Here is a 16362-nt window from a genome sequence, read left to right on the forward strand (position 1 = left end):
CTCCCTCCTCCCTTCTCCCTTTCTTTTCCTTCTTCCCTTTTTTGTTGTGGAGTCTCACCCTGTTACCCAGTGCAGTGGTGTAATCACTCACTGCAAACTGCCTTCTGGGCTCAAGCGATTATCTTGCCTCAGCCTCCCAAGTAGCTGGGATTACAGGCGCCTGCCACTACACTCAGTTCATTTCTGTATTTTTAGTAGAGTCAGGGTTTCACCATGTTGGCCAGGCTGGTCTCCCTGACCTCAAGTGACCCACCCACTTTGGCCTCCCAAAATGGCGGCATTATTGCTGTAAGCCACCATGCCTGGCCCTGTTTCTCTTTTATACCTTTTATTTTCCAGCTGTCTTTATTGTCTCTTGTTCATTCATTCAGCTCATTTTCCCATTTTTCTTAATAATACTGCCAGTCGTTCAGCTGCTTAAATTATAATGCTGGGAGTAATCCAGACTTCTCTTAAATTTCATTTTCCATTTGTTGTCAAGTCTTGGTGAGGTATCTCTTCTCTCTTCATTCTCTTTGCTGTTTCCTTGGGCTAGATCTAACATGTAGAGTACACAACTATGAAAAGCTAATTTAGTGTTAAGTCCTCACCTGGTCCTGGGTATTATATGTAACACATATTCAGGAAATGCATTTTGGTTATAGCCAGGAGGAATGCCAAACACAAAATATAGTTTTGAGTTGACCACCCTAGAATAGGGCTTAAACCACGGACTAATTATTCTGTATCCATTAAAGGGCAGTTTCCTGAATGTCTCAATTAGATGACATTGTTATGAAGTAATTTTTACTTTTTACAAAAAATTTACTTAAAGCTAAAGTAGATGATATGTTAGTATTACAGGGAAAGGGCAAGAAAAGATTAAAAGTTTGCACATATAATGTTAGGTCCTTATTTATCTACATGACAATGTAAGAGCAGCAATCAACTACAGGAACATCTTGAGACTGAAATAGACAAAATTCGAGTATTAGTGTGTAACATTGTAACCTAATGTATTTGAGTAGTATGTGAAGAGGTGCTGTTTGTCAGTTAATACCCAGGAGAAACTCCTGATATCACTGTTTCATGTTCCTGAAAGATATTGGCATAATGTGCTGATGCTTGAGATGTGGTAACATAATCATTGTAGCTCTGTGTCATTTAATATGTTTCACAAGCACATGCTGTTTGGTGTTGAAGAATAATTTTCTGAACCCAGGCATAGTTGCAGAAGAGCTCTTTAGTCTCTTGAAATTTTTTTTGGTTTGCTAATAGTAGATCTTAGATAGGATTTGTCTTACTTGTGCCGTCAAAGGTCCAAATTTGCAGTAATTTTTTACTTTAAAGCTTAAGATTTTCTTGTACTAAATGATTTTGCACATATTTCAAAATAACTGAATTTATATTTTGTGAATATTTTACAAAAGTATTAGCGTTTTTAAAAATTTTGCTGTTGCTTTTTTTTTTTCTTTTTTAATGTTATCTTTTGAATACATGTTGCTTTATTGCTGATCTTTATTTACTTTCTGATGAATTTAGGGGTTTATGAGGCTGGCAGTAGATTGTCACCTGGACATTACCTTGGAAAATCCATTTGGGTATTCTGTATTGTAGCATTTTGAAGGTGATAGTCGGATTTGTGTATCATTTTGGTTTATGTTATTCTGCCCAGGGCAATTTCCCTAGGCAAGGTGGGAAAGAAGGGATAAATTCTTTGGAGAGAATTCCCATGGTGAACAAGTAGTATTTTGAGTCAAGGGAGTAGGGTGCACTTCAATAAGGACTCCTGAAAGAGCATCTTATGGTTACAGATCCTTAGGTGGTTTGGTGTGGTTGGAAGGCAGGGTTTGTTGGTTAGTGGTGAGAGGGAGCAGCTGTAAAGGAATGCCATAGACACAATTTGAAGGCTTGGGTTATTTTAGCTGCACTCACTCACTAGCTGTGTGTCTATATGTTATTTCCCTAAGTTTCAATTTCCTTAATGTGCAAAATCAGAATAATAAAAATATTACACTGTGGGATTGTTGTAAGATTACAACAATCTTGTAATCTTGTTACCTAATGTTGTAAAATTAGGTAACACTGGTACCTGGCACACAAGTACCTAATAAATAGCTGCTGTGTTTAGGTATTTGTACTTTAGAGAATTACTGAAGGATTTTAAATTAAAGAGTGACATGATCAGACTCAGAATTTTAAATATTAACCTCAGGAAAATTGTGAAAAATTGAAAGGGAAGAAATGGAAGGCAGAAAATTCAGTAGGCCTGAGTGCTAGCATACTGGCTAGTACGATTCTAGATTAGGAAATGAGGAGAGGAGAGGACAGGATGGGTTTGAGAACTATTGCAGATTGTCACATGCATTGTATTTCATGGGTTGGGGAGATCTAAAGGGAAATAGGAGAATTGACAGCAAGAATATGGACAGAATACATAGCTGAGTAGGAAACACTGTGTTTTCCTCCTCTTAATACAGCTCATAAACATTGTTTAAAAGCATTTGGCATTTTGACATTTGGTATTGGGACCTTTTGAAGTGTTACTATATAATCATTTGGGATAAAGATACATATCTACTTACACAGTTTTGTTTTTGGAGTACTTTATATTCTCATTGAATGTTATTCTCTTTGACAAGTTCCGTTGTAGCCTTGAAAAACTGCCCTGTCACAGTAAAATGATTAGACTTTAATTTACTTACTCAGTTGAACATTCTTACCTTACATAGTTTTACTTAGATTCTTTGATAATACAGAACAAAGTTCTGTCTAGACTATGATGTGTTTTCTTGTCACTGAAGTAATATTCCTTGTATTGACCAATTGTACTGTGGGTTAAATATAATGTACTTTAATTTTAAGGTGTGGTCGAGACTCAGGCCTAAGATATTTTACTTTTTATTAATCATATTTTATAAAATTATAATGATAATTATCGAAGTAAACAAGATTATGGGCTTGTGTATCAGGTTATAGCCAATTTCATTTGTTTATCAGCAATCCTAGAAGTTAGGTCTCCTTCACTACTGAATTAGAGTACGACTCTTTCTACATACTGCTATATCCAAGGGCAAAAAAAGTACTATTTAGTAGAGCTGCAATCATAAGAAAGATTTTTCAGTGTGCTCTTCATTTCTTCACTCAGTATAGCTTTTATTAGTGTTTTTTTATGTATTAGAATAGTATTTAGGAATTAAAAAAAAAAACTAAATATTTCATTCTGCTTGTCTTCAGGGAGCTCTCAGTCTACTGGAGAAAGTAGAACACAGGAAAACATGATTTTAAAAATAAAATAGTGTAATAATCCCTGTACCCAGGGATGCCCAGCTAAACCATGGGCATTTGTAGGCGGAACATCTAATCTGCAGATATCACATGATCATGCTAATTTGATAGATTTATTGCAGTATATTACATGAGAAGAGTAGATCTGGAACTGAAAGGAGTCTTAACATCCAGACGTCTGCTGCAGGTAAGGATATAGTACATTTCAGAGAGCACAGTTAAAGACATGCTGCTTCATGGGAAATGGCAGATTGCAAGAAACCTCTTGCAGTTCTCAATTCTTATGTCATTTCTTTATAGAGTATGTTGTGTGTGTTCCTTGTCTCCTTGATGGGGACACTACTCTGGGTAATGGATAAGACCCGATGGAGTGGTTTGAGGAGGGAAATACATATGAGTTTAAAGGAATTTGAATTATTTGGTGTGAATAAGATAAATCTGGGACTGTCTTAAAAAACGTTTTTGTATTTTTTTGTTTTGTTAATTTGTACTCAGAGAAATGTTGCAAGACCAAGAATAGTACAAAGAATATCTCAATACTCTCTATCCAGATTTACTTGTTGTATTTTGTGCCATTTTCTTACTGTTTGCTCTTTTATATATATATGTATATATGAATATGTGTATATGTGTGTGTGTATATATATATGTTTACATGCATATCATGGCACCTTACTGCCTAACTACTTCAACATATATTTCCCAAGCATAGGGATTTAAAAAAAAATTGTACAGTACTAACCTCACTAAATTGATGCAATAGTTTAATCTACCATTTGTATTCCAATTTGTTTTTGCAGTTGGCCCAGTCACCTTTATAGTATTTCCCCTTCCACAGACTGTTTTTTAAAGAGCAAAGAATGAATCATGAGCAATTTTTAGTAGAAACTTTCTATTAAGGGTAGAAAGACAATCATGGAGACTTAAAGTTGGATTCCTGTTTTGATTCACATCCATGCCTCCATTAAACCTTCTTATCTCAGAAAATCACAATCCCATTAGTTGTTCAAGCCAGAAATCTGAAGCTTATTTGGTTTCTCTTTTAACTTTATCCTTTGTGTTTAACCCATCACTGAGTCCTGTAGTGTCTGTCTCCCCTATGTATCTTGAAACCTTTCTGTTGGCTGGGTTGAAGGGGTTCATAACTGTAATTCCAGCACTTGGGGAGGCAGGAGGAACACTTGAACTCAGGAGTTTAAGATCAGGTTGGGCAACACAGTGAGACCCACTTTCTACAAAAATTAAGAAGTTAGCCAGGTGTGGTGGTATGTACCTGTGGTCCTAGCTCCTAGGGAGGCTGAGATGAGAGGATTGTTTGAGCCCAGGAGGTTGAGGCTGCAGTGAGCTGTGATCACCCCACTGTACTCCAGTCTGGACGACAGAGACCTTGTTTCAACAAGAAGAAAGAAACTTGGTATACCTTTTTATCCATCGACTTCAACCAGCCTAGTCTATCATCATTTCTCATCTGGACTCCTACCTAGTTTCCTACCTGATTTTCCTGCTTCTACATTTTCTTCTTTCCTATTCATTCTCCATATAACAGCCAGAATGATCTTTTAGAAATGTAAATCAGATTGTGTCACTCCCCAGCTTATATATTAAGTGGCTTTCCACCTCTCCAGAGTGCTGTCTGCATAGCTTAACTCTTCTTTAGTCCACAACTTTAAATATTCTCCTCTGAGAGGCCTTCCTTGATGCTCAGTTTGTTATTTTTAGTATAGCATTTCATCATTTTCCTTTACAGCACTTGTGATTTATAATTATTATTATTTTTTTTCCTCTATTTCCTACACTAGGCTGTAAGTGGAAAAAGCATAGGGAACCTGTCTGTTTTGTGCACTTTTGTATACCTAGCATGTCGCTAGGATTATGGCTGGCGATTAATAAATATTTGAATATTTGAGTGAAAGGAGACCTGAGAGGTTATCTAGTACTGCCTCCCACCTGTTGTAAGAGTCTGCACTATCTCTGGCAAGTGCTTATCTAGCTTATTTTTTTTAATGCTTTCATAGATGGACAACTTAGTGTTTTTTATGTAGTTTACTTTGTTGAATAATTTTGACAGTTTGAAAAGTTTTTCTTATTTTGGGCTGAAAACTGCCCTTTTCTTAATTCTGCTCATTGATCTAGTTCTGCCCGTTTGTCACAACTTAAACTATTTTGATTCTCTATATAGTATCTTAAACTATTTGACCGCAACACTTATGTATGCGCTTGGCTTTGTTAGGCTAAACCATTTATAAGTGCTTCAGTTTTTCATCATGTGGCATGTTTCTTTACTCTTACCTCCTCTGTATTCATTTTGCCAGGGTAGCTTTAAAAGTGGTACATTGAAGGATAAAGATAGTTATAATCTTTGGTCCAGTCATCTGTGGTTAAATGATTTATAGCACATTAATTCAATGTAATATATTTTAGCCCTTAAAATAAGAAATATAACTGTAGAACTGTGGGATATATTTATAAAACAATGATATTTTAAAAGTAGAACATTAAATTGTATCTAGAGAGTTAATATAGCTGACTCTGTGTGTGTAGATGAAATTTAGAAGGGTACATAAGTACCTTCTAAAAGTACATACCCAATACATATATCTGCCTTATCAGAACAGTAGCCAGTAGCCAAATGTGGAAGGATACGTGAGAGAATAGTTGTATAGTTGTGTTAGGGTGGTAGAATTTTTTTTTCTTTGAGACAGAGTCTTACTCTGTGTCCCTGGCTGGAGTACAGTGGTGTGATCTCAGATCACTGCTTCCCAGGTTCAAGCAATTTTTGTGCCTCAGTGTCCTGAGTAGCTGGGATTACAGGCATCTGCAACCATGCCTGTCTAATTTTTGTATTTTTAGTAGAGATGGGGTTTCATCCTATTGGCCAGGCTGTTCTGGAACTTGTGGCCTCAAGTGAACCACCTGCCTGGGCCTCCCAAAGTCCCAAAGTGCTGGGATTACAGGTGTGAGCCACTGTGCCTGGCTTTTTTTTTTTTTTTTTTTTTTTTTGACACTGGGTCTCAGTATACCAGGCTAGACTCGAACTCTTGGGCTTAAGTGATCCCCCTACTGTAGCCTCCCAAGTATCTTGAACTATAGGCATGAGCCACCATTCTTGGCCCAGAAATTTCAAAATATAGAGTATTTTATAATTGGTTTAAGAAGCAAGAAGAAAATCTAATGCTTGGAAATGTCATTGCAACTAGAATTAAGTGACAGTTTACTGGTCTGCATTAAGACTACATTTCAGCCTCTGCCGCCAGCCGCCTCCTGGGCAGCAGCAGCAGCAGAGGCTGCGGCAGCAGCTCTGGGCCCAGCAGCGGAGGGGGCGTCGGCACCCCCCCATCTCCCGTCCGGCCGCCCCGGCCTTGTCTCACACTGGGGACACCATGTACTGGCTGGTATTGCAGGGAGGCCGGCGCCCGGCAGGGATGTTGGGTTAACGGCATGGAGAACAGCCACACCACCGTTACCACCAGCAGCCCCTGCCGCAGCCCAGCCCTTCAGGCTAGAGGAGGAACCACTATTGGAGAAGTTACAAGTTGATGATTGACCTGACTCTGAAAAGGGGGCATCATAAACTGTACTGCTACGATCAGCAGCATTTCAGCCTGGCGATGTCCAGCAACCATCCAGTGCAAATTGTTGAAGATCCCTGAGTCATCAGGATTTGGACCAAAAACAAGGAGCTGGAGCTGTTGGTGCCCAAATTCAAAATCGATGAGTTCTACATGGGCCCAGTGCCTCCAAAGGAGGTGACATTTGCCAAGCTGAATGATAACATCCGAGAAAACTTTCTAAGGGCTATGTGCAAGAAGTATGGGGAGGTGGAGGAGGTGGAGATTTTGTACAACCCCAAGACCAAGAAGCACTTTGGCATTGCCAAGGAGGCCATTCAGCACTTGCACAACACTTCCGTCATGGGTAACATTATCCACGTGGAGCTGGACACCAAAGGGGAAACCCGAATGCAGTTCTATGAACTGTTGGTCAGTGGCCGTTACACCCCGCAGACCCTCCCAGTGGGCGAGCTGGATGCTGGGTCTCCAATCGTGAATGAGACCCTGCAGCTGTCAGATGCCCTGAAGCGCCACAAGGACGGAGGCCTGTCTGCAGGCTGTGGCTCCGGCTCCTCCTCAATCACTCCCAATAACCGTGGGACACTTTTTTCCCAGGACACGGCTTACTCCAGCTACTGCCTGGACACACCCAACTCCTAGACAGGGGGCCCCGCTCACGCTGTTTCTGGGCACCCCCTTCTCACAGGACTCCAGCTACTGCAGCCGCCGGCCCACACCCTCATACCTCTTCAGCCAGGGCCCTACAGTGACCTTCAAGGCCTGCCGCCACGAGAGCAAGTTCATGGATGCCTACAACCGCCGCCACGAACATCATTATGTCCACACCTCTCCCGCAGTCACTGCAGTGGCCAGGGCCACAGCCGTTTACCGGGGTTCCTCAGAACTCCCATTTGGAGCAGTCAGTGGCACTGGGGGCAGCAGCGGCCTTCCATTCAAGGCCCAACCACAGGATTCGGCCACATTTGCCCACACTCCGCCCAAGCAACCCCAGCTTTTGGATTCAAGTCTGCTTTCTCTCCATATCAGACCCCGGTGGCCCACTTCCCTCCATCCCCAGAAGAGTTGACCACCACCACAGCCTTTGGGGCCCATGATGGCAGGGAGTTCTGGAGGGCACCAGCACCCGCACCCCTGCCATTTGCTGAGCCTCTGGCCAAGGAGAAGCCAGGCACACCCCCCAGCGCACCGCCTCCCGACACCAACAGCATGGAGCTAGGCATCCAGCTCATCTTCGGCTGGAGTCCCGAGCCCTGCGACAGCCCCCGCACGCCCATGCTGGAGTCTTCCCCTGCGGGCCAGAGAAGCCCCATGACAGCCTGGACTCGCGCATCGAGATGCTGCCGAAGGAGTAGTGCACCAAGCTGCTCTTCTTGCCGGTGCCTGACTTGGACACTGAGCTGCAGGTGGAGGGCAGCCCCATCTCCTCCTCCTCCTCCTCCCCCCACCTCTCCCTGCTGGCCCCCTTCGGCACGAACTCCCAGCCCAGCTTCTGAGGCCTCACGGCCCCCCTCCTCGCACCCCTCCAGCACCGGCCTGGAGGACATCGGCCCAACGCCTCTGCCAGACTCTGATGAGGATGAGGAGCTTAACCTGAGCCTTGGGTCTTGGCCTCCATCCGAGCTTAGCCCCCTGGACCCTGCTGGGCTTCTGGGCCAGACAGCCGAGGTAGCCTTGGACCTGGTTGGAGACAGAACCCAGCCTCAAAGAAGATGGATGAGGGCCAGCAGTCCTCAGGCAAGGACATGGAGATCTCGAATGATGAGATGTCCTCAGCCCTTATCAGCAGTGCCGACTGCCCCAGGCCTACGGTGGTGACCCCAGGAGAGGGGGCCGTGGCAGCCCTTTCCATGCTGGCCCTAACCCTGCCACTGCCCCCACCACCTGGCTTCCCCCCGCTGCCCCCACCACAGCCTGGCTTCCCCATGCCCCCACCTCTGCCTCCACTTTCACCCCCACCACCTCCAGCCCACCCTGCTGTGACAGTGCCCCTACCACCTCTGCCAGCACCACCTGGAGTCCCACTCCCACCCATCCTGCCACCACTGCCCCCTTTCTGCTGGGCCTGTTCCTCGTGATGCAGGTGGACATGAGCCACGTGCTGGGTGGCCAGTGGGGCGGCATGCCCATGTCCTTCCAGATGCAAACGCAGGTGCTCAGCTGGCTGATGACAGGCCAGGGCACCTGCCCCTACCCGCCCTTTATGGCCACCTCGGCTGCTGCTGCCTCAGCTGGGCTCCAGTTTGTCAACCTGGCGCCCTACCAGGGCCTCTTCTCCCTCGGCAACTCCAGCCTGGGCTGTGGGCAGCACTGGCCACCACTGCCCAAGTTTGACCCATCAGTGCCTCCACCAGGCTATGTGCCCCGCTAGAAGTACCCGCACAAGGCCACAGTGGTTGGTGTCCTGCTGGTGTTTCTAAAGGAGCTTGAGGCCATCACGAAGCACGACCTGAACCACAAGATGGTGGAAGTGGTGGCTTTCCGGACCTTCAATGAGTGGTGGGACAAGAAGGAGTGGAAAGCCAAGGCCTTGCTGACCCCCGTGAAGTTGGGTGAGCACAAGGACAAGGACAGGCCAAAGCCCAAGGACTGCATCACCTCGTGCCTGCTGCAGTCATGGGACAAGGGCGAGGGCCTGGGCTATGAGGGCCTGCGCCTAGGCATCAGGTTGTGTGGGGCCATTTGCTGCCCTCCTTCAAGGTCAAGAGGAAGGAGCCACCAGACACCACCTTGTCTGGCGACCAGAAGTGACCGCGGCCCTCAACCTTTATGGATGAGGAAGTTGAAGAGTCCGAGCGGGAGCAGGACCGGAACATGGCGGACACCCGCTGTGAGCTTGCCAAGCAGGACCCCAAGAGTGTGGGTGTGCGGCGGCAGCCAGCACAGACTGGAGCTGGACGGCAGTGGGGAGGAGGATGAGAAGGAATCCTTGTCAGTGTCCTCTTCCTCATCGGCATCCTCATCCTCAGGCTCCTCAACCACCTCACCCTCATCCTCAGCCTCTGACAAGGAGGAGGAACAGGAGAGCACTGAGGAGGAAGAGGAGGAGAAGGAGGAAGGCCCCAGGATCCAGCTGTCCTCCTCCTCGATTTCATCCACATCAGATAAGGATGACGATGATGACAGTGATGACCAGGATGAGTCTGAGAACGATGACGAAGACACAGCCCTGTCAGAGGCAACTGAGAAGGATGAAGGGGACTGGGATGAAGAGGAGACGGTGAGCATCACAACCTCCAAGGCTGAAGCCACATCGTCCAGTCAGAGTTCTGAGTCTTTTGAGTTTGAGTCAAGCTCCGAGTCCTCACCCTCATCCTCGGAGGATGAAGCGGAGATAGTGGCCAGGGAAGAGGAAGAGGAGGAGGAGGTAATGGTGACAGATGAGAGCATGGCTTCTGCAGGCCCTGAGGACTTTGAGCAGGATGGGGAGGAAGTGACTGTGGCCCCGGGGGCACCGGCAATGGACTCGTTGGGCATGGAAGAGGAGGTGAACATCGAGACTGAGGCTGTGGCTTCTGAGGAGTGGCGCCCCATGCTGGATGAGCCCCCCTTGCATGTTGATGTTGAAGAGCCAGCGAACTCCAGGGAGCCCCCTGAGGAGCCAGGTGTGAGCCAGGAAGGGGCCAGAGCATGACCTTGAAGTAGAGCCTGAGCCCCCTACAATGCTCCCCTTGCCCCTGCAGCCACCATTACTGCCCCCAGGACTGCCCCGGCCACCCAGCCCACTGCTGGAGCCCGAGACCACAGATGGCTCACACCCATCTATCCCTCCGGAGCCCCCTACTGAGGACCAGCCTCCACGTACTCAAGGCCTCTGTGGCAGCCTGGCCAAGTCGCAGAGCACAGAGACAGTGCCAGCCACACCAGGCGGGAAGCCCCTGTTATCAGCAGGTGGCAGTGGCCTGTCCGTGAGCTCTCCTCAAGTGCCCGGCAGCCCTTTCTCCTTCCCAGCCCCATCCCCTGGCTTCAGCCTCCCTCAGACACCTTGCCGGGACTTCAGCGTCACACTCACCTTCCCCGAGCCCAGCAGGCCCCTGCTCCTGTCCATCTGCCTGCTCCCCGCTGGCTGATGTGACGAGTGCTCTGGGCCCCTGGCCTCCCCGGTACTCCTGGAGACAGGCCTCTCCCTCCCTCTGTCCCTGCCCCTGCTCTTGCCCTTGGCATAGCCTGCTGTTTTGCAGGCCCAGGCTCAGGCCTCCAACCAGCTGCCGCCCCTGCTGCCTGCCCCCCTGGCCCCTTGCCCACTTCCCATCAAGAGGAAGCTGAGCTAGCTCTGGCAATCCCCACCTTCTCTGCTCTCCTTGGATGGGCCCTTGGTCCGGTTGACCGTGGGAGCCGCCTTTGGAAGGGACCTCCTGCTTCCGCCGGGCCAGCCGCAGGCCCATGTCTTCCCCAGCAGCCATGACCCCTGGACGGTGACCCTGGACTTCCAGAATGCAAGGATCCCAGCCCCTCCACCCCTTGCCCCGCAGCCCCCCCAACATCCCCTACCTGTAGAGCCCAGCAAGCTGCCCTTCAAGGGCACTAGACAACCAGTGGCCCTCCGAGGCCTTCCCTCCAGGCTCCCATGGGCGTGACGAGGTCACTGAGGAGTACATGGAGTTGGCCAAGAGTCGGAGGCCGTGGTGCCATGAAGACCTGGTGCCACTTGCGGGCTCTCCCAAGCTCTCGCCACCTCAGCTCCTCTTCTGGCCCCACTCGGAGTTTGAGGAGATGACCATCCTGTATGACATCTGGAACGGTGGCATTGACGAGGAGGACATCCGCTTCCTGTGTGTCACCTGCGAGCGACTGCTGCAGCAGGACAATGACATGGACTGGCTTAACAACACGCTCTGGGTCTACCACCTTTATATCCTGCAGGTGTGAGGCTCAGCCCCTTCTGGGGTGCAGGAAGTCCCCACTCACCTCTCTGGGCCCCGCTTCCCAGTCTGGAGCAGCCCACCGTGCCCATGAAGGTGGCAGCATGCATCACCGTCATTTCCCAATCGGTGTTTGTGTGCTGGCACCCTGCCAGGTTCCCAAGTGAATCATCACTGGCATGTTTTAAGGACTCCCTCTGTGCCAGGCCCATCTCACTCCCAGAGTTAGCAGGTCTTGGGGCCACATGTAACAGCAGTGCTATACAGCTTAACAGCAGACCAGGCCTGAGGCCTTCTGTGTCCTGTCCCCTTCATATCCTCAGGCATCCTTTCAGTAGCCTGGTGAGATAGGGGCTATGATTCCCATTTTGCATATGAAGAACCTAAGGTTCATAGAATCTCAGTAACCTGTCCAAAGTCACATAGCTGCAAGTGGCAGAGTTGAGATTTGAACCCAAGCAAACCTAGAGTCTGGGCTCTTCACTACAAGGCTTTCATGAAGCTTGGCTCTTCCCATAGGCCCTTGAGGCTGGAGCTGTCATTATCCCTTTTGTATCAGACTGATTTGTGAGCACTCAGTCTATGTCAAGAGCTCTGCTCAGTTCTGGGCATGGTGGCTCAATTCTGTAATCCCAGCACTACAGGAAGCCGAGGCAGGTGGATCACTTGAGGCCAGGAGTCTGAGACCAGCCTGGCCAGCATGGCGAAACCCCGTGACTACTGAAAATACAAAAATCATCTGGGTGTGATGGTGTGTGCCTACAATTCCAGCTACTCTGGAGGCTGAGGCACTAGAATCACTTGAGCCTGGGAGGTGCACTGAGCCAGGATTGCGCCACTGCACTCCAGCCTGGGTGAAGCAATACTCCATCTCAAAACAAAAAAAAAAACCTCTGCTAAGGACCATAAGCATATTTCATCACTTGCAGAGCAATCACTGTCACCCCAATTTACAAATGGGAAACTGAGCAGAAAGTGGTTAACACACCCAGCACTTTGGGAGGTCAAGATGGATGGATCACTTGAGCTCTGGATTCAAGACCAGCCTGGGAAATGTAGCAAAACCCCATCTCTACAAAAAAAAAATCTAGAAATTAAAAAAAATATATATATACGTATATATATTTATATATATAATTTTTTTTTTTTTTTTCTGAGATGGAATTTCGCTCTTGTTACCCAGGCTTTAGTGCAATGGTGTGATCTCGGCTCACCGCAACCTCCGACTCCTGGGTTCAGGCAATTCTCCTGCCTCAGCCTCCTGAGTAGCTGGGATTACAGGCACATGCCACCATGCCCAGCTAATTTTTTGTTTTAGTAGAGACGGGGTTTCACCACATTGACCAGGATGGTCTCGATCTCTTGACCTCGTGATCCACCTGCCTCGGCCTCCCAAAGTGCTGGGATTACAGGCGTGAGCCACCGTGCCTGGCCTAGACTATGTTTCTTTAACGTAGTTTAAAAATGCTTTTTCTGTGACATCACATTGTAATAATAGCCACATTTGGCTAGTGGCTACTGTATTGACGGCAGATACATGTATTGGGTAAGGACAGATAGGGAACATTTCTTATGGCACCATGTTCTATGGATAGTGCTGGAATAAGAGATTGTGTGGGATGGATCACTCATGAGAGCAAGATAGGCAAAATGGTGACTTGTGTGCATCCAATCTTTTTGAGGCCTAATGTTGAAGGTAGAGGAGCCAAAGTGAGGTATGGAAACAGGGCCACAAGACATAGTTCATTGCACTTGCCATTAGGTGGCAGTATCTCCTCAGGCCTGCTGGTTATTGGAGAAGCACTCTGAGAGTAGGAATAATGAGGGTAGCAGTCTTCTTGGTGAGTGGGAGCTAGTGTGCAAGGTTTCTGTCTATGTAAAAGTTCTTTGGTAGGGTCTTTATGTTTCAAAGAGTGCCTATACAGAAAAAAATTCTTAGACATTTACATATTTTTGCCCATATGTGTTTTTACTGTTGTAATGTTCAAGGGAATTTAAAGAGGCATATTTGAAAAAGACCTTTTTGTGGAACAGCGATTAGTCTTTAATAGTCGATTGTCAACTACTTCTGTTTTGCCATAAAGAAGTTAACCACGTGACTCTATAGAGAGTGATGTCTCTGTAACGGCAGTGGAACTGTCTTGGGCTGGTTCACTTTAACAAAGTCTTAGCTGCCATACTTGTCAAAGCTTCCCCTGATGCTTTATGAAGTGCTCTAGTGCCAGTTCCTAACCTGGAATCTCAGGGGCTCTTTGCTCACTTCTTGTGGGAAAGACTCCCACATTTCATAGTGTAGTGTAGTGTTCATGAAGCTTTTTTTTACTGTGACTCAATAGAAATGTATTATACATGGTACACATATATCCAGAGATATAACTGAAACTGAGTGTCAAAAACAGTCTCACTATATATGATGTTTTATGATATTGTCTGTTGTATTTTTATTGTTGTGGCAATAACTTACCCATTATTAAGATGGAAAAGACTGCTTTATGATATGCCAAATTAAGTTAAAGAAAGCAACTGAACGTTAAAAAAGCCACAGAAGCTGTAACCATCTTAGGTTCTATGTTGGCTTTTTTAATATGAGATTCTTATTAAAGCAAAAATATGTATATAAAATAAATGCATTTTACTGTACTTGTCTTAGTCTCTTAGGGCTGCTGTAACAAAATACCTTAGACTGGGCAACTTACAAACAACAGAAATTCTTTGCTCACATTTCTGGAGGCTGGAAAGTCCGGGATATTAGCAGATTTGATGTCTGCTGAGGGCCTTCTTCCTTGTACATTGTGCCTCATATTAATAGCTGTGTTGTCACATGGTGGAAGGGGAAAATAAGCCTTTTATAAGGGCACTGATCCCATTTATGAGAGCTGGCTTCAGGAAGCTGAGTCAGTATAATACTGTTTACTATTTTATAGTCTAATCTTTCACTGGCTGGCTTGTTTACAGAATTTCTATTTGTTTCTTAACTTCCTTTTAATTATCAAGCTGACTGGCTTTCAGTTCACTGTCTCTCCCTTTACTTAAAATTTCTTTGTCCACTTGCTTTTCAAAACTTCTCCCTGCACCACCCAGGTGTACTTCCATTGGTTTTACATCATTGTCTTGTTTAGAACATTGCTTTTCACTTTTCTCTGTAGATTTCTCAGCCACCTTTAAAATCTTGAGGTGGTGAGAAGCATTTTCTTTGCTTAATGTTTAAGAGTCTTTTAATTCTTTGTTTATGGTAGTTGTGTGATTTTCGTTCAGTGCTGCATTTTCTTGGCATTAGCTATGTTTGTGCAAAAAGTTATTTTAAGCTACAGTTTCTATTCATCTTATAGTTCATTGTTAAAAAATTTTTTTTTACTGTGATATTCCTGATAAAACTGCAATTTGTATATTTGTTTTCAGTTCCTCAGGAGGCTCTGGTGGCACCATTTTTCCCCCTCTGATTTTGCATGCTTTTTTTTGTTTTTTGTGACTAAATTTTTTTGGCTTATTAAAGTTAAATTGAGCATTTACTTTAACTTTCTGCTTCTCTTTCCCCCTACCTTTTTTCCTCATATTCTTCTAAAGCTTTCCTAAAGTATTGATTTCTTAAGAAAATTGATTGTTCTTTTGGTTTTTTCATTCAAACTGAGTCTGCAGTTGCTTCAAGTAATTCTTAAATATTTTCTCTGTTCTATGTAACTTTTGCACTTACAGAAGAAATAGGTTTTCTGATTTGTGCTTCATAAATACGTTCTTAAATATTTTACACTGTTAAATTTGATTATTCTTCCCCCTACCCATTACAAAACTAAATGCAACCATTACCTAAGTTTGTCCTATAGTTTGTCACCTCCAGTATCTCAGTCATCTTATCCAGCACTAGTGAAGGTACTGGGAACGGAATGGGATAGTTCATTCTATTCTATTCTTTGTATTTACCAAGAAAATCTGCTTGTCATAAACCAAGAAATTGATGTCATGATCTGCAGTTTGGGAAACACAGATACATTGAGTGTTACCTTAAGAAAAATAGTTGAAGAGCAGCTGTATAGGTTAATGGTTAAATTTGAATTCTGGCCCCACACTTTCTAATTGTGTGACCCTGTTTAATTTCTTCATTTGTAAAATAAAGATTGTGTTTACTTCATTAATTTGTGAGGATTAGATGAATTAATATATGTGAATTTCTTAGACTATTGCATAACACATAGTAAGAGCTATAAAAGTGTTAGCTTCTGCTGCTATGCTATCGCCGCCACCAGTTCTCCTACCATATTAAGTGCCACTGAACCTGATCCCTTACTCTCTGTATGAACTTGGACGAATTACTTAACTTTTTTAAAGCAATTTCTTTATCTGTGAAATGGGAATAAATATACCTTTCTATTAGTTGTTAGTTGTTAAGGTAAGAAGTTAAAATTTGATATTTCTTTTTTTTTTTAAGACGGAGTCTCTGTTACCCAGGCTGGATTGCAGTGATATAATCTTGGCTTGCTCCAACCTCCATCTTTCAGATTCAATTGAATCTCGTGCCTCAGCCTCCCAAGTAGGTGGGATTACAGGCATGCTCTGCCACATCTGGCTAATTTTGTATTTTTAGTAGAGACAGGGTTTTACTATGTTGGTTAGGCTGATGTCGACCTCCTGACCTCAAGTGATTCACCTGCCTTGGCCTCCCAAAGTGC

At 45.3% G+C, this 16362-nt stretch overlaps 2 pseudogenes across 1 annotated transcript in view; both read left to right on the forward strand.

Moving 5' to 3' along the window:
• Window positions 1–11837, forward strand: part of LOC100415601 (histone-lysine N-methyltransferase SETD1B-like) — a 40337-nt pseudogene extending 28500 nt beyond the window's left edge.
• LOC103793660 (serine-rich coiled-coil domain-containing protein 2) overlaps window positions 1–16362 on the forward strand; it is a 123927-nt pseudogene that overhangs the window by 74519 nt on the left and 33046 nt on the right. The window lies entirely within an intron of this gene.

Source organism: Callithrix jacchus, chromosome 12, assembly GCF_049354715.1.
Source record: "Callithrix jacchus isolate 240 chromosome 12, calJac240_pri, whole genome shotgun sequence".
Lineage (NCBI taxonomy): Eukaryota > Metazoa > Chordata > Mammalia > Primates > Cebidae > Callithrix > Callithrix jacchus.